This window comes from Gymnogyps californianus, chromosome 17 (genome assembly GCF_018139145.2).
Source record: "Gymnogyps californianus isolate 813 chromosome 17, ASM1813914v2, whole genome shotgun sequence".
In the NCBI taxonomy this organism is placed as follows: domain Eukaryota; kingdom Metazoa; phylum Chordata; class Aves; order Accipitriformes; family Cathartidae; genus Gymnogyps; species Gymnogyps californianus.
In genome coordinates this window covers 2,268,189-2,287,244 of record NC_059487.1, presented here as the reverse complement: position 1 = coordinate 2,287,244, position 19,056 = coordinate 2,268,189, and positions in this window count along the sequence as shown.

Genomic DNA, 19,056 nt, shown 5'->3' with positions numbered 1-19,056 from the left:
ACTATTACTCAGTGGAAGATAGCTTCAAAAGGTCACAGTTGCTGTGTGTTTACTCCCAGGAGGTCTGTGAAGCCACTCTGGTATGAGGGATGCAGAACACCATGTCCTTGCTCACTGTGGGGAACGGCTCCCACAGCCTGCGCGAGGCTCATCTTGCTGCATCTCCTCATCCAGCTCTGCCTATCCCTCTAGCCTTGTGCTGGGGTGACCTGAGCATGAGGGGAAAATCTGTTCTTCCCATGGCTCGGCTGTTCTGCGGTGAGTGGCCATGGTGGCTAGGGCTCCCGTTGGTGCTGTGGCCGCTCAGCCCGCCCACCATCCCGGGCAGCCAGGCACGCAGCTGCTGCTGGCGGTGGGTGTGTGGGGTGTGTGTGTGCACTCACACGCAGCGGGGGTATTAGACTTGACTTTACTGTTCCTGTAAGCCAGGAGGAGTGACTGACATGGTGAAAATGCCTCTGCTCAGCGTGAGTCTTTGTAGTGCTGCAGCCCAGGGATAAAGTGTTCAAACGCACACCCTGAGGGAGCCTTCTCCCATCTGACACGAGCTGGAGTCATTTGCAGAGACTCCTCACCTGCGACTGGATGCCTGCCCTCCTCCTCCACTCCCCACCGCAGTGAAGCGGTGCCAGGTGAAAGCAGATGAAAGATTGCTTCTCATTTGGTAACAAATAACTTCCAAGCCCATCCAAGAGACTTTCAACTTAACTGCTCTCTTTGCTCCTTTCATGTCTTCTCTTTGTTTGGCGAGTGCGCTAATGCAAGCTCCAAATAAGCATCTGTACTCATAAGACATGAACAAATAGGGAAAGGATAATAATATCCAAAGGTTTTACAGGAGAGGTTAAAAAGAGAGCCAAACTACAGAGACTGCTGAATAGTAGTTTGCTTGACTGATGTTACAAAGGCAAAAGACAGAAAAATCCTTGGAAAATGCCTCTGAGCAGTGATTGCTTTCTCAGAAAGCCTTTGCAATTAGGCATGAAAGGAATCTTTCCAAGCTTCTAAGATGCATTAAAGATGTTATTATGGAATAATTAAGCTACATGGAATAACTTGAGGTCCACTCTGTCCCCTGACTCCCCATCTGTTGAGGTCTTTATGTAGAGGCAATGTAACAGGTCTTAGCAGCCGTCAGACCGTTTGGATGGTCCTGGCTCCCCGCTGCCCTGTACCAACTGTCTGCAGTACACACTGACCTGCCTAAACTGGACAGGAAAGGTGAAATGAGCTTTGTGTGTTAATAGCATCGTCCTAAGGTACAGGCCTACAAAGCCAGAGCCCTGATAGCACTGACTCCTGACCTCCGGATCTATCTATGACCTCAGGATGCATCAGAGCCTCTTTCCCTTGCACCAGTTAGTCACACTGCACACCCAACGCGGGGACCACCCAAGCATACATGATGGCCAGCATCTCTGTGCTTCTCCAGGGGTCTTTTGTGTAGACTGAGCATTGCTGAACACAGAAATGACAAGACTGGATTAATTCATTCTTAAATCATTCAGTAGCTGATTGGTATCTTCTCCTATTCATCTTTTCCGTATTTACTCTGCTGCTGAGAACTAGAAGCCAGTGTTTTTTCAAGCATATGTTATATGTGATTGTGTGTTTCTGGGAAGCTAAAAAAGAAAGATTCAGTAGCTTGAAAACCCACAATGGTGTCAGTGCTGAATTTGAGGTATTTATTGAAGTAAGGCTTTCCTTTTTCTTCCCCTTTCTGCACGCTTCTTGGAGACCCACTGTCTGTGTCTGCCCAGAGAGGCCCAGGCTGGTCCAGAGCAGCTCCATCGGTGCTGCGTGCCTGTGAGGTGTGAGTGGCCTCAGGCAGCGATGCAGGAGCTGTGTCCCCGTATAGGAAGGCTGCCAGAGAGCTGGGACTTGTAAGCATGGACATAGCTGCATGTACAGCTGCATGTACAGTGATACATGGGATTTTTTCACTCCCGCTGACCATCTGATGTGTTCCCTGCAGTGAAACCCTGGCTGACATGGAGGAGGATGTGGCAGGGTCAGACGTACGCCCCTTACCAGCCTGTGCTCCCAGCCAGTGCTAGTGCGTGTGGCACAGGGGTGGCTTCCAGCCCTGGGACAGCGGGTGCCCTTTCACAGGCTGCCTGATGGCCAGGCACTTCATTTCCCTCTGGATCCCATCAGGACTCAGCCTGGGGCTGTGTTTTCCGTGGCTCAGATGTGAGCGCTAGCAGATGAAACTGTGCCGGGGAACTCATTTACTGATGGCGGAGAAGGAACCACGCTGTCACTGGTGTAGGGGGTCTATGTAATCCTTCCCACTGTCCTTGTATCTGGTCGGCTTTTAAATCCCACGCAGTCAAGCCAGAACTCTGTAAATGGCCTCATTTGTTGACAAAAGGAATGAGCAATACAATTGCACTACACAGCTATAAACTGAATTATTGAACCTACGGAAGCCCCATAAAACCAGTGAACTAGCAATTAATATCATTTGACTCCCAGTTCCACTCCAGAAAATAATTAGGCAGGGCACAATCCTGCTTGGGACAGAAAGCAAGGGGCAGCGCTGTTCGTCCCATGGAGTCCAAGCTCCAGGCTTACACTTGTGACTGCTGCCATTTCTTAAATCTCCAATCTGTTACAACCTCTCTTTCTTCTTTCTCCTCCAAGCTGAGTATCAATATGCTCCTGGTATGTTGTTATCCTCAGCTTAGTCTGTCTCAGAGCACGAGAGCTCACACCTTTCCACCTATTGCTAGAGATGCCTGTACAGTTGAAGGCTTTACTGAATGTAGAGATTATCAGTATTTACAGTGAGCATTGGCTGAACTGGCACAGCTCTCATGGTCATGCTATTAAAGATGTCTCATGGCTGTAGCACCTGCTTGTAACAAGCAGAGGCCCTTAGTTTCATTTCACACTGTAGCTTCCAACCCTCTCCCTTTCCTTTGCTGTGGGTCTGCTTTATCTTGGAGACTGGGGTAGTTAACAGAGCCACTTCCATAAGATTGATCTTCTCTTTGGAAAGCCATCACTCCAGTGACTACAAGGTCTCTCCAACCTATCCGTTCCTCCAGGAGTGCCTCCCAAGGATGAGGGACTCAGCCCTGCACAGAATCTTGTGCTATTGCCGCAAAGGCCATGAGATGCTGATGTGAACACCCAGGCCAAGAGCTGGACCTCAGTGAACCAGCCATCAGTGCTACACCTCCACTGTTCACCAGCTGGATCCTCCTTCTGCTTGCGTCAGCCAGCTACCCACATCTGCTGTGGGTTTGAGGAAGAAGTTCTGCATCGCTTCCTCTGCACTCAAATATTCTGCATCTCCACCAAGAACTGCACTGGGGTGATGGTCTTTCCCAAGTGTGTTCCTATTAAAGTCAGTGGTGCAGAACCTGGAGTCCTTACACAGGGTTTTCACACTCACAAGTTCAGTGGGCTGAGTAAAAAAACAGGGTTTGACACAGAGGATTTTACTTCAGGGGAAAAAAAAAGAAGTTTCTTCTGGGATTTGCTGCTAAGGAGATATGTTGCGGACCACAGGAGATGTGTAGGTTTCCTGTTCTGATATTTTCTTTCATACCTTGAACTCAGTTGAACTGTGTGTATTGTCAAGCATTTCTTTTGTAAATGAATGGATCAATTAGCTGCAGGACTTAATACATGTCCTGAGAAAAACACTTTCTGCTTTCTGATGCTGCCTTTAATGTAAAGTCTATTTGACAGGAGGTTTTCAGGAACGTTTGCCTGATGACTCATCTAAAGCACAGGGGGGAGCCTGCATTCCCATTTACCTTGGTGGAAAATGATACCCTCCTGTTAGTGTCTGAGCACTGTCTGATCAGTTCCTTTGAAAGGAAATGTCATCCTTCTAGAACGTCTTAGGTCTTTAGGGCAGGACTTAGTAATCTAAACTAGGTCCAGCTCCTTCAAGTCAGGGGCGACGTCCCCGAGCCCTGCTGATGGGAGCTGGGCATGGCACCTCACGCGTGTGTAAAATGCCAGTCCCTGTAGCCTTGTGCCTGGCACGCTGCACCCTGCGCTGAGCTGCGCAGTGCTGCTGGACCGCTGGCAGGACTCCTCGGGCGTGGGTGAGACAGCTGCCTGGTATAAACCATCCTCCGGGACAGTTCTGCACAGTCTCAGGGGACCTCCTTCTGCACCCTCTAAAAGCAAAAGTCCGTCTGCAGGAGGAGAGAAACCAGATCCTGGAGAAGCCCTGTGGGAGAAGTGCCAGTTTAGCTTCTCTTTAACCCTGCAGAGGTCCAAGCAGAAGGCAGCTCTGATGCAGAGAAGCAGATCAATGTCCTTCCCACATTGGAATGTGATGGAAGTGAGGACCGGGCACTCCTCGGCAGAACCTCCTGAGAGCTCGGGGTGCAATTGGGCTACTTGGGACAGAGACAGTGATGGAGGGGCTCTTCATCCCCATCTTGTTCACTCCAGATCATAAAGAGCTGAAAGACAATAGCACAGAGCTCCTTGGTTATTCTGCTTTGTGCTGGGAAATATCATGAGGCGCCTGGAGTGTTGGCAGGCTGTCTCTGGTGTGATCAGCAGCGAGGACTGATGTCCAATTTTGGCAACTTGTTATTCCAAGGTCCCAGAGTCACCAAGGAGAGAAAGCCCATTTCAGCACAAGTAGCTCAGGAAGGCTTGGTATTAGTTTAGATGAAGAAAATTAGTTTCGTCATCAGAAGGGCAAGAAACTTTCTTTTTTTTTTCTTTTTTTTCCTTTTTTTTTTCTTTTTTTTTTAATGAAAGCCGCAAGTCTGAAGCAAAGAATAAAATCCATGGGGATACTCCAAACCCTCAGAATTTGTGGATTTTTTCCATGCTTGAACATTTCGTGTGCCTCTGCCTGTGCAAAATAAATTAAAGGTTTCAATCCAGCTCCTGGTGGAAAAAGTGCTCACATCACAACTGGCACTAATTGGCTCCCTTGTTAGCAGCCTCGGAGAGCAGGCGAGGAGCAAGCTGCCACGTAGCCTGAACCTCCCGCAAGCGCCAGCAAGACCCGCGCTCCTGCCCCAGCAGCTCGTGTGACAGGCGGGGAAGTAGGTCCTGAGGTTTTGCCTCTTCCGAGGAACGTAACATTAGACTCTGCTTTCTAGGCCTGCCAACTTAGCATTAAATTCTCCTAAATTTTGATTGTGATGGAATTGTCACCCTGACAGATTAATTGAGCTATTACATATGCAAAGGAATGAGAAAAAAGAATGCAGTTGCATTACACAGTGTTAATGCCACAAATAGGCGCTGCTACCTGCAGTGATGACTGTCTTGAATGCTAAAGGATCGCAATCCTCTGTGCAGCAAATGAGGCATTTTAATGGGGAAAAAACATCATTTTAGGCTCACCTACAGCTGAAGGAAGGGGAAACACATCTGGGAAGTGGTTCTGTGGTGAGTACAGGGGTTTATTAACAATAACACATAAAACGGTGGCTTGCATATTATCTCCCAATGAACAGAAGACAGACACCTAGTTCCATGTAATTTAATTTCAATTAGTGCATTGGAGCTTTTTAAAGAATGAACTATATATTCTTCTACAGTTACTCGCAGACTATTAAACACAATGCAGAAAAATTATTATGTAAATGAGAATTATCTTATTGGCTTTAGTATCTTTCTCCCTCTTCCTTCCCCAGGTAATTGGGTAGGTAGGTGCTGGGAAAAAACAGACGATGGGAAATGTGAATAATGAAATCTCTGCAGCACTCTCTCCCCTGAGATGCAGAAGCCCAAAATATATGTGTGTGTCAGTTTAATTTAATTTGCTGTTAATTAGCTTAAATAGTAGTCTTACCTTCCTTTGCTTTCACTGCATTTCTGTCCAGGCTCTCATTAGGCAGCGTGATAAAGCAGGTGCTTGTTAAAAATACCATAAGTGCCTATTTACATTACAAAGCTATTCCTAGCCCTCGTGGTAAAGGAAACTGAAGTCTTGTCCCTGGATACAGCTGGTGGGAGAGGGAAGCAGCACCCTGTTTTCACGTGTTTAAACCCCAGTACACTAATTCCCAATATTAATAAAACCAGAATTTAAAATACAAGGTGCAGAAGCATCCAATAAATAAGTAGGTGTGTAGCTTTCTCCAAAGCGAGGTGGACAGTAGACATTCAGAAGTCTGCCTGGAGGATTTAGGGGTTCAGTTCCCACCAATTTCTAATGCACATAAAGGACTATACCTATACAGGGATATGAAGATTGCCTTTGAATGAATATCATTCAGAAAGGAAGTTCCCAATTATTTAATTCAGGCCAAAGGAAATGTAAAATCTAGGGTTGATTTTTATCAGCACAGATAAACCTGGGAGAGTGCAAACTCTGAACAGACAGCGAAGGGAAAGAAGAGGTGGGAAAGAGGCAGCAGGGATGGAAAAGGGCGTGGAGAAAGAATTCAGCATAGGGCAGTGTGCTTTCAAATATTGATATGGAAAAGGTATAAATAGAAACAAACGCATGCTTGTGGAGCTAATAAAGGTCTTGTTTACAAGTGAGCAGAGTGATTCATTAAGAATGGGAACAAGCACCTGCTCTGAAATAAGGGAAATACTTAATGAAAGCACTGAGAGACTAGAGAAAGTGATTTGACTACCAGCGTGCTCAAGAAAGAGAGAAGTTCAGCACCTCTCGTCGTTCGCCTTCAGCATTTCTCTGCAGCATACCCGCTCCCTGGGCAGAGGCTCGTAGCAAAGCAGGCTCCGGTGCAGAGCAGTGGGGACGGCACGAGTAGTTCAGAAAGAGGGTATCTGGTTCTCAGTACTTTATTCCAAGTGCTATTAAATCCAAGCAAAAAAACCCAGACCTCAGGTCGTTTCTCATTTTCAATTCAGTAGCTTCTCCAGTTCCTTCCTTTCATTTTACTTGTCTCCAACTAGAGAAAAAATACAGGCAGGGAGCAGAGTCTAAACTCCCTGGCAAATATCCTGGTTCCACTCACGGAGCAGATGTCTCCAGCTGCACCTCAGCTCTGCAGATGTGGGGGATTAGGTTGTGGTGCTGTCAGATCAAATCCTTCCTTGTCTTCATCTTCATGAGGACCCAGCTCTTTGGACGTGCCCGTGACCCTTCTTTGAGGAGGCAGATACATTTGATAAGGCTATGAGACCTCGATGCTGGCTAAGAAGGAAGGAGGATGGTCAAATAACCTCAAAAGTAAGTGTGGAGGTGAATATGGAGGGTAGTAAGAAAGAATGGCTGTCTCTCCCCTCTGACCTCCCTCCAGAAGAGATCTCCGGAGCCTGCCCACCGTCCTGTCATGGTGGGTGTTTCTCTGAGGCTGTGATGGACCCCAGCTCGCTTGGCCTGGACCCTGCTGAGCAGCACCATGGCACACATGGCTGCACAAATGCAAAGGCGGCATATTCCCAGCCCAAGTCTGTCTTACCAGAGCAAGGAGGAATTGCAAGGGGTGTTTATTCAGTGTGGTAGAGCAGTTTTAATCGCCTCCAGGGTGTGCTTTGCCAGAGCTAATGCCAGTCATCTGTCTTTCTCCTTCCCAGACAGAGCTGCTATTCATTTTTCTCCTCTTTTGCTTAGTAGGAGTTGGAAAAAACATGTAGAAATTGTCCTGGTAGCACCACGCCATCCTTCCTATGGGAGCCAGCGTGCCGTCTGCCCGGGTGCTTTGTGCCGCTTGCTGTCGGGGGGTGTGATAGCTCTGCAGCGCGGCTCCTGGCACCCCTATACCTGTCACCTGGAAAAGAGGGACTTCTCTTGAGTTTGGTAGCAATGAAAGACAAGAATGTTTCCCTGTTACATTGGGAAATCTCCTTTTTCCTCCCTGCCAGTGAGCTCTGCCTGGTACAGACTAAGAAAATAATTCAGCTATGACTCCTGAGAGAGCTGTGGCTGCTCCTGGGAAGGGGTTTGAAACTGCCAGTTGGCAAACCGGGCTTTTCACCAACTCACCTGTAACCTAACATTTGGTGTGAAGATAATCAGGCCCCATACCTGGATAGCAGCCTCGAAGCAAGCATTTGCTTTCCATGGGGAATAATTCAGTAATCATTGGTGGCAGGCATTGCCCTGGGAGGCTGTCGTCTGATCCCTCTTTTCTTCGTGCACTGGGGGACAAGGAAGTCCCATGCCCTTAGTTGGCCTCTGCCTGCTTTCTGGCTGGGTTCAGCTGTACCAGCCCATGCTGTTTCCAAAAAGCCTTGAAGACCATTGCAGCAGATGCATCTATATAGTCAGTTTAGCACAGGTTTGATCCTGCTCCTGGGACCAGAGCATCAAGCCCTGAAGCTCATGCTAAGCTCCTGCCTCAGCTGGAGCTCTGTGGGGGAGAGAAGCTCAAGCTTTGATCGTGGGAGCTACACTGACAAGCTGTTGGCAGGGCTTAAAGCACTCCAGACCCACCTCTCCTGGGCTTGTGCTTCCCCTCCTAGTGCAAATGCCCCCAGCCAAGCAAGCACACAGCAGTGGTGGGACTGTCTGCTTCCCCACTCATCTTCTCCTGAGTTTGCTGGGACCATCATAGGGGCGACTGCCTGTCTTCAGAGAGAGGAGCAACCCTTCCCTGACCCAGCACTTGGCGCTGGGTATTTACACTCAGGGTGGAGAGGGTCTCTTGCAATAGCTATGATGTCCGACATTTAGCACAAAGTGGTCCTGATGTCCGTGACAGGCAATCGCCCCGTGTCTGCTCAGCAAGGGGATCATGTTGTCACAAGCCGTTAGGAGGTGAAGACGGGCTTGGCCTTCCTGTACGTTACTATCAGGGATGGGTTTGCAGGGTAGATGGAGACCGAGCCCTGGTCTCCCCTAACAGCCCAGTTGTGAGGATAAGGTATAAAGAGTCCATTTGTTCAGTCTGCCGCTATGATCTGATTTCATACTCTGTGTTTAGCAGAGAAGCTGTTTCCCCTTGAGCAGTGTTATGCACTTTGCAGTTACTTCTTTAAAACGACTTAGTTATACATTTGCTACAAGTTATTTTGAATTCTCTTGAAGATCAAGGACACTACAAAGCCAGCAAGATAAAATTAGCATCTGAGCTGTAGCCTTTGCTTGGTATAAGAAATGCAGATCAGCTTCACTTGCAGTGAATGCTGGAAGGTGAATTTCATTTATGTCTTCCTTTCAGCAGACCTAGTTCTGCCATCCTTGTTTGTTTTGAATGCCACCACAGTCCGTAAGCTGTCCCGGTAGTTTCTGTAAGGGTGCTTCCAGCAAAAAGTATCAGACAACAACATGAGTGTTGAATTGGACCGCAAACTGATAAGAAATCAGTTTGTTCAAAATCGGTTCTTATCTCCTCACAAGGTGATCAGTGGGTGTTTCAACAGGGAGTCAAGGGGGAACAGTCAGGCTGGTTTAAGTTCGTGTACAGCTCTCAGAAACCGGCGCTAAGTGCTGCACCAAGCCTGGGGTTTTAAAAGGCTGTTAGAGGTGAGAGCGTGCGTAGAGAAGAGCCACTGAAAATATTAAAGACTGGAGAAGTGCCGTGAGGTGGGGGCTGTAATGGCCCACCAGTTTGGGTTGTGTCAAGGCTCATGAGGCATCTGACTGTGGTGGGTAAGTGCTCTCAGAGGGAGAAAGCGGTGGGTGTTGAAGGCCACTTCAGCATAGCAGAGGTAAGCTGAACAATCACTGGAGGAAACAAGACACGTGTTTTAAAAGTGAAATTAACCATCAGGAGGGCTGACCAAAATGGGGGCCTAAAGACCTCTCAATACCTTCTCCTCAAGGCAAATTTCTTAGTCGGGTGCTTTTCAGGGAGGTAAGTTTCATAGAATCATAGAATCACAGAGTATCTTAAGTTGGAAGGGGCCGATAAGGATCATCAAGTCCAACTCCTTGCTCCTCGCAGGACTACCTAGAACTAAACCATATGACTAAGAGCGTCATCCAGATGCTCCTTGAACTCTGACAGGCTTGGTGCCATGACCACTTCCCTGGGGAGCCTGTTCCAGGGACCGACCACCCTCCCCATGAAGAACCTTATCCTAATGTCCAATCTGAACTTCCCCTGACGCAGCTTCATTCCGTTTCCTCGTGTCCTGTCACCAGAGAGAGGAGATCAGCACCTTCGCCTCCGCTGCCCCCCTTGAAGTTTAACCAAGTTTAACCCTCTACAAGTTCTCAATAAGGCAACAACTGAGCAAAATCCCATTTCATGTACCAGACATCAAATGAGAGAATCTATGGCCTCTTCTACTTTCAAAATGTCCAAGCCTCTGGCTTTCAGACTCAGTAAGTCAGGTAACTCTGTGAGGGCAGGTTCTCCACCGAGTCGAGGGTAGGAACAAACCAAAGGCTCCTGCTTTCTTCTCTCCCCTACTCTGGGGCACTGCTCACATCTCGTGCACAGCCCTCGCTGCATCGCCAGCGCAGGCTTGGGCCCATACTCAAGTTCAACCTTGCTTCATGCCACATGGCTGCAAACTAGCGCTGGACAAACTTCAGGAGTGAAGGCCAGGCCTATGTCCCCCAGCCCAGCACCACTCTGGCACAAACCAACCCCTTCCTTGCGTTCAGGTGCAGGGCTGGAGCAGACTGGGCCAAGAAATGCTGGGCAGAAATTCAAAGTTTAGATCCTTAATTTTTTCCTTTGGCCACCATTTCAGCCTTCACCCAATCGATCCTCCCATGGATTTGCTGGTGATGTACCCTGTTGTCTGTTTGAAAACAGGACTAAAACTGACAGCCTTCACAGCATGGCCTTGGCCCCATTAGGTCTCACAGATGAAGCATTATCTTCTCAACCTGGACCAGGAGGTGACTGGAGGTGCACCTATGTGATGGAGACCTGAGCTGAACCCTTCGGGCTCCGCAGCCTTCCTGTCTGACAGCTCAGGAGTTAGAGTGTTGACCCCAGAAGCAAAGGCTGTGTTTGAATCTGGTACATCCTAATCTTTTATTCATGGTGGGTCATCCATGGTGGCAAAGAGTCAAAGGAGGAGGAAAGATTAGAAGAACAGCAGCAGAGCTGCCTGGAGGTGCAGATGGGATCTCAGAGGGGACAGTCAGGATTGAGACACCCATTTTCAAAACTGGCAAATGACTGTAGATGCTTTATGTTTACAGATTCTGCATCCGGAAGCTAAGGAGCCCCATATTTTCAGTGAATTAATTCCCACTGAAATAAGGGATGCATTTTCTGTCTCTTTATTTGCAGATGTTTCAGAACAGTTCTGAGTTTTTCCACAGTATTTGAGATGATTTACTGCATAAGATCTAAGTTGGGTTGTCAGCGAGCATAAACGGGTGTCAGTCCCTTGATCTTTATTGATTTATATCCATTTATGCCAACGCAGGATTATTCTTTCAAGAAGGTGGCTATGAGTACCCAAGCTTTACAGCCTAAGTTGTTTTAATTGGACTCATAGGTAAAGTGTTTCATGTTTCCAAAGTGAATACTCAGTAGGATGAATTCAAAGACACTTTCACAAAGTTACTGATACATGCTTAAAAGTAGGTGTTTCTGGGAATACTGCTGTCATTTGTGCTAGTGTATTTACAGCAACCCAGCAAGAAGCAAGGCAAACGCAGTCCATCTGGAACCACTGGCACTAGCATCGATGCAATAATAGCAACCAGCTAGATCTGGATAGTTAAATAAGATAATGATGTCATATGCAACCACTTTCTTTGTTAATGAAGGTAACGTTGTGCATTGAGCTAAAGATACATACGTGCCACAAACATCCTGATCCAGACTTCAGAATTTGGGTCTTCGTATCCAGATTTTTTTGTTTGTCCCATTAGAGAAATAATAAGACTGCCAGTGAATTTTAGTTCTGGAGCCAACTTCTGCAAAATCTGAAGGAGGTGGGAAGTTGGATTCAGGCTGATGTCTGTCTACTTTGCTGAACACACCAGAACACTGTGCCCTCATTCAGAAATCCCCAGACTATAGCTCAGAGAAGATGCTCTGCTTGTGAAACAGTCCTGCGTTGCCTCTGGTCACAGGACATTAAAACATTAAAATGAGGGCCCAGAGGAGCAGAGCAGGGTGCTGCTCACGGCCCAGCAAAGGCTGGTCACCACTGCTGTATTCAAAGAAGAGAGAACAGGATAAGCTGTCATAGCAGGAGGTCACGATCCCAGCACAAAAGGGACTGGGAGAACCGATGGACTGCTGAGATTTTAAGGATTTCTGTTGGTACAGTCAAGTCTTTTCTTCCTAGGGAAAAGGATAACGTCCTTAAGGACCGTGGATGACTGGGATTCCCAGTAAGTAGTAGTAGTACCCAGCAAGTTTTCTGCCTTACTGTTTTATGCTGAGGTTAATATTCCCAAATAAAAGACAATCAAGGGAGAGGCAGGTCACGTCACCTTCCACTGCGCAGGACTTTCATTTGTGAAATGCATAGAAAATTAAGGAGCCTACAGTTTTCACAAGTAGTTTGCTGGCTTGCCTTCTCTTCCAATGGCCATGGTTAAAAAGAAAGACCATGAAGAGAGGGATTGTATTTCATCTCTCTAGCATCTGTCTAAAACACCTCTGAAATGGTTTGCTTGGTCCCCAAGTCACTCTCATTTGAGGCTTCACACTTTTCTTTCTGCTGTTATTTTACATTTCATTATCTCAGTGTTTTCAGATGAAAATAGTCCCACTCCAACAAATTACTGGAAGTGTGTTTTTTCTCTGTTGCAAACAGATTGTTTCCCTGCTCCTCCTCAGCATTCAGCACACTGCGGCAGCAATATGCCTTTCATTAGGTGGCCCAGGAGCGGTCCACGTCCTCCATAATGATTTCCTCCTCAGATGCTGGGATTGATGTGATGGCAATTTCTGTGAGTTCTGTTACCTGTCCTAACACAAAATGCATACATGTGTGAGTACATCCACACACTACTTTTCACTGCCCGCTTCCAAGCTGATGTGGAAGCTGTGGGGAAAAGATGAATGTTATTTGCCAGTTAGGTCCACTAATTACAGGTTGTGGTTTTTGGAGGAAAAAAAAATAAAAATTGTTTTCACTTGCAGTCTTTCCAATCTGTTTTGAATTAGGAGACACTCAGGATTAGGAAGTGTTTTCTCATTAGAACAAATGTCACAGATTTAAAAACCTCTTCATTTAAATTCCTCCTAATGTTCTTTGGCTTGAACAAGGGAGCTCTTAATGTCCCTTTTAATTAAAGCATTTCAATGGGATTTCAGCTGGGCACCTAATGACAGCAAGTCTCTGAGAAGTGGATGTGGTCCAACTAAGAAGGGGAACTCCAGGGTGGGACCTTCAGCAGCTGTCCTTTTTTGGCTTTTTAGGGAAAAGTGCTGAAGGAAACACAAAGTAAGATCTGTCTAGAAAAATGATCCCACGCTTACAGCGGGCAGAAATACCGCATGGTTTGGGAGATGCTGGCGGGGGGTGCTGGGTTTTGCAAAGGGGTGCATCTACGTTTCCCCGAGCCACTATGAATTTTTCTCTTTTTGCTGCTGTACCGATCTGCAAGTCATCAGCACAGGCTCTGGCAGCTAAGCAGGATTGCTGGCCGCAGGCTTTAGCACCCTGCCTCTGCTGTCAGATTCCTCCTCTCCCCCCATCCACTGCCCCCCAGATTTCTCATTTCTATTCAGGTAAAAGTTTGGTCCTTCTCCCATCTCCCCAGCCAGCTCCCATGATGCTGGATCTATTTACCAGTGCACACCCACGGGAACCGCAAGTGAGAAGGACCTTGTTAGCTTTTTCGGGAAAGAAATCCTTTGAGATGCCGGGTGATTTGGACAAGGGCTGCTGGGCAACTGTCTGACGGTTACAGGAGGGCAGTACATAAAGTGCTGGAAAATAAAGCATCATTCAAGCACATTCACATTCCTTTCCTGGAGCATGGAAATGGCAGAGGGAAGCACGCTGATGGGGAATCGGATTATCCAGCTCCTCGATGCTCTTCTTTTCCAGCTACTGCCTGGACAGCACCGGTGCCCCCACTTCTCCCTTTTCCCCAGGAGCAGCTTGGGGCACCGCAGAGGGAAGAAGCTGGTCCCTGCCTCTGCTTCACCACGGGGCTGCCGTCCCAGGGGGGTCCAAGGGCAGGAGAAGGACCTGAACGCCAAAAGCCAGCAGGCACTGAGAGCAGCAGCGTGTGGGCAGTGTTTCTCCATAGTCAGCGCACACGTTGAAAGAGAAACAAACTGGAGGGTCAGATCTCACTGATGGAAATCGGACAGCTCTGGTAAAGTCAGAAACTTCGCCTGGGTTCACACCAGTAGTGTCTGGCTCACTATCTCCCTCCTTGAGTGAGTGATGAATACATCTGGAGACAGTTAATAATGAAAGACTATTAAGGTAAGATTTAGTCTTTATTGTTCTCGTGCTTCCATCATTTGTCAGGCACTCGAACCAAACAGAGGAAATGTCAATCTGGGAAACGCTGCTGCTGATACCCATACGGTAGCAGATTTACCAGTGCTTGTGCCCAGGCAGCATCCAAGGGAGGAGGAGTGCTACCTGGGCAGGTGGTGCCACATGTCACTGGCATTTCTGCTCCCTTCCCTCAGGACAAGCATATAAAGCAGTCACCTTCACTTGATAGCTCATAAACAGTATCACTGTCGGAGCTGGGCAGCGCTTCTGGGCCAAAAAGCACCTTGACAGACAATGTGTTGTTTTCAGGAAGAAAATGTTGTCAGCTTGATTGTTTAACCTCCCAAATTCAGGCAAAGATGTTCATTTTGAATCAACTTTGGGAGTAATATTCTTTATTTGCTTCCCCCTCCCCACCTTGTTAATTGTTTTTGTTTCTTTTTAGAGAGAATCCTGTTTCTGCTCTCTCACATTCACACCTTAGGAGCTGCTGCGTATCCTGGGTGAGGTGGAGTGAGTGCTTAAGAGCATATCTTTGATTTCCTCACTTTGACAGCAGTAAGAAAACATACAAACACAAGCACAGGTTTCGTTTTCAGACCATCTTCATCTGCATGTAGTCTGTAGTCCCTGGAAAAAAAAGCACTTGGATACACACAGTACGTACACAGGAACAAAAAAATAATGCCAGTATTAATTTCACATTGCGTGGGTGTTCCTGCACTCGTGGCAGCAGCAGCGTGCAGGAGGCTGACATGAAATGTGCAGCCCTTCCCCAAGACAACAGTTGTATGGATACGGCACGGCCACGTTAGAGGGATCTGCTTTTTGAGATTGTGTTCACCGAGTTTTTCTCCTTTAACATGAAAGTTGGATGAGCCCCAGCTCCCCCCCTCCAACATCCTTTTCTTGCTTTTAGACTGACTTTGAGACGGGGCGGAAAAAGAAATCTGACAGAGGTAAGTTCCAGGGTCAGCGCTGCTCACCCATCTCTGTCATCCCACTGAGCTCATAAATTGGTGTTAATACCTCCTGGAAAAAACGACAAATATGAAAAGAGAACCTTGCTCATACTCAGAAGCAGACCCATTACTGGGGCAGCCGCTGCGGAGCGTGAGTCCAGCAGGACTGCAAGTGCAGACAAAATCCAAAGCGCATTCAGCGGTGTTCAGTCCAGCTGTGGTCCCCAGCCCCTGGCAGCACCCTGCCCATCTCCCAGAGCAAGCAGGAGAAAGCTGCCTTTTTAGGCAACTTGTTCTCTTTAAACAACATAAAGCACCTATATATTTTTTGTTCCTCTGCTATTAGAAATCCGCTTTTGCAGAATGATCTTTTTTTTTGCTTGTTCTTTAAACAGCTGCTCATAACGGGGCCTCGTGATGTGGAAAGCACAAATAACTTAGGAGCCTTTGAGATGCGCTCCCCGCCCCCTCCACTAACATTTCTCTTTAGTGGGATTCATAAAATCTATTATTGTTGCTGCAGATTGGCCACGGTGTGACTTTGGAGAAAATTCTTTCTGTGTTGACACTGTTGCTTCATTGTTATTCTTTCTGTACCCGTGGAACAAAATGAAAAATTCATTAAAAACAGAGAAAAAAGGGAAAGAAAGAAAACCACCGGCATTTCTCTATCTCCCAGCACAGAAATCAAATGTAGAAGATTGAAATCAGGGCGATGGGGAGAGAAGGGTGAGAGGGTTAAAAGTCTGAAGGATTCATAGCCACACACGCAGTGTCCTGGACAAACATGCTGATAAAAAGGACCTGTCACCTCCTTTACAGGGTACCGCTATCAAATTAGGAGTCAGAGAAGGGTCTCACAGGAGGACTCGCTTTCTTCAGGACATTTCAGCAGGCAGCGACCCCTCGGAGGAGCTCCAGGAGCTGCGCCGTGGCCCCAGGGAGCTCCCCAAGCAGTGTGCTCTGCTTTCTGCCCCTCGGACCGAGCCTGGCAGGTCCCCACGCGCTCTCCTTTCCAGCCAGGCTGGCACCCACGGTCCCCACATGGCCCCAAGTTCCCAAGGACACCACTTCTAGTCTGGCCTGCCCCATTTTTCCAAGCAGGGTGGCAGGGGCAGGAGGTGGCGGGGAGAGGACAGGGCGAGGAGGTGTGAGAAACTGAGGCACGGACAGGCTCTGCCGGCAGCGAGACCCCAGGACCAGCTCCCGCACCACACCGATGCTGCTCGTGGGCTCCCAGCACCTCCTTTTCTGGCAACGGCGTTGGTCATCGGGGGACTCTGCAGGCAGCTCTGCACAGCCCCGCGTTGACTTCTTCTAGGGCCTGCCTGAATTTCACAGTTTGCGGTCTCCAGGACACCTTTTAAGGACTGGAGGGACAGATCCTGTCGCAAGGCACAGCCGGAGGAGCTGTGCCATGCCCTGGAGCCCTTCCTCACCAGTGGGACCACGGCAAAATTGCCCTGTGTTAGTCCTTCAGCCTTAGGACCAGCGTGTGACTTCTGTTCAGGGCAGACAGACCAACGGACTTGGAATAGCAGATCCTCAGCTCTGCAGATCAGAGTTCCCCCATCCACCCCTTCCTGGGATGAGGTGGAGAAGGAGCATTGTCCTAGTGACAGAGGTGGACAAGAAGCATTGTCTGTGATTCCTTACACGGGATCCCACACCGCCCCATTTACCTTGGTGCCGGCAAGGATTTTGGCATGGTCTCCCACCGCATCCTGGCATCCAAGTTAGGACATCACAGTCCAGATGGGTGGCTTTGTAAAGCAGTGAAAGTCTGGCTGGATAGCTGGGCTCCGAGGAGGTTGGGGGTGGGTTGTACTCTACCCGGAGGCCAGTTACAAGGGGCAAGACCTCCCCTTACAAAGGAAGAGACCCCTCAGGGGTCTTTTCTGGGACCTGTCCCGATAGCCCTAGCAATGACCTGAAGAGGGGACAAAATGCACCCTCAAGTTTGTAGATGACACCAAATATGCAGCCAATCTGCTTGAGGGCAGGGCTGCCACTGAGCCCAGCCTTCATGGGCTGGAGGAACAGGCCAACGGGGATCTTCTGAAACCCAGTGAGGACAAGTCTGAAGCCCTGCACGCAGGATGGACTGTCCCCTTGCCCCGTACAGGCTGGGGAGTGACTGGCTGGAGCGCAGCTCTGCTGCACAGGCCCTGGGGTGCCAGCGGGCAGCAAGTGAACCTTGAGGAGCAGCGCACCCCAGCAGCGAGGACGATGACAGCGGACCAGGCTGTATGGTCAGTGGATGGAGGGCGATGCCTGCTCCCTCTCCTCGGCATGCACCAACCACATCTGGAACAGCACATGCAGTTGGGCCACCCCCGGGACAAGAAAGAAGTGGTGCTAAACTGGAGTAAGTCCCGCAGACTCCCAGGAGGTTGGATGAGACCTCCAGGGTCCCTTCCGAGCTGAGCTCTCCTGGGATTTTGTGGCCTCTCAATCCTCTTCCCAAACCTGCTGCAGGTTTGCTCTGTAGCTGCAGCTTTTTATTCTCATGACAGGTCTTGATCTCCATGATTACCGCTACGTTCCTTTTCCATCCCACGAAGGGGACACCCCCAAAAACAATCATGTAAATCTTTTTAAAAAATAAAAATGACAAACCAAAACATTTCCCAGTGTCTCTGCTCGGGAATGTCACAGGGGAAGAATAATTCTTTTTGTGATCAAGAGACTTAACTTCAAAAGCATCCAAACTGCAGGTCTCTGTGGGGCACCTATCTGCAGGGTTATTAATAAGAAATAATTATTTTAAGTGCAGAAAAGTATGTGTACTTTCTGTTCCCTTCCAAAAGCTCTGCATCATTTGTCCTTAATGAATAATGAAAGATGCTTTTGTGTTGCTTCCCACCCATAGACTTTAAAGTGATTGTTAAGCAATAATAAATAGGACTTTAAAGAAAATCAGGTTTTGATGAAAACTTAATTCTGGACTAATATGAGAAGCATCTGCTTTTGCAGAAGTTTACAGATGTTACTGGGGCTTTTGTGGGCGGAGAATTTTGGTCAAAAAGCTGAATGCCCCAACACTGGAAAAATATGGCTAAATTATTCTGAAACGCTATTGCGTAGCTCCATTGAAATTATGATTTGGTGCCCCTTGATGCTCCTTCTGGAAGGAAACCAGGAGACTGCCTTGCTCAGGATATGCACTTTGATACTCTGAACGCAGGACTGCTATGATTCACGGTCTGCCCTCACTCACCCTGAGGGGGTGATTTATCACGGGAAGCAAAACCCACAGAGGAGATTGTTTTCCGAGGAGAGAGGGAGCGCAATGTCCCATGACAGACTGGGGTATTTGGATTTCAGTGGAAAAGCCAATGTATTCCACTGGGAAGCTGATGTGGTTTTGCCTTTCAACCCTTCTTTGGGAAGCCCGTTCTGCGGGTGAAAAACTGAAGCTTGGAGGAGATATGTGAGTTGCCCAAGAAAAATTAAGCTGAAAGAACAGTTAATTCTTCACGCTCGGGTTGGTAGGTGCCCAGAGATCTTGCCTCCAGCCCACAGTCAGTCAGGTCGTGATGTTGGCAAGAGAGTTCACCTTATTAAGGGGGCTCCTACAACAACCCAACCTTCAGAGGTGTCTTCTGAGCACCCCATCGCTCCCACCGGCCTCAGTAGGAGCAAGCATTATGTTGGGTAGTTTTGTATAACTGAGCACTCAAACGCCACCATAGTTATGTTGGGGTCAATGGAGAATACTTCAGGGGGGACTTGTCTCTGCGTTGATTCCCAATTAATCATCTGTGCTATGGCGCTATCCCAGAAACGTTTGAACAGGAACGTGCTGAAGTGCTGCAGCGAGCACGACTGCGATGGGTTGCTCCTGCAGGTG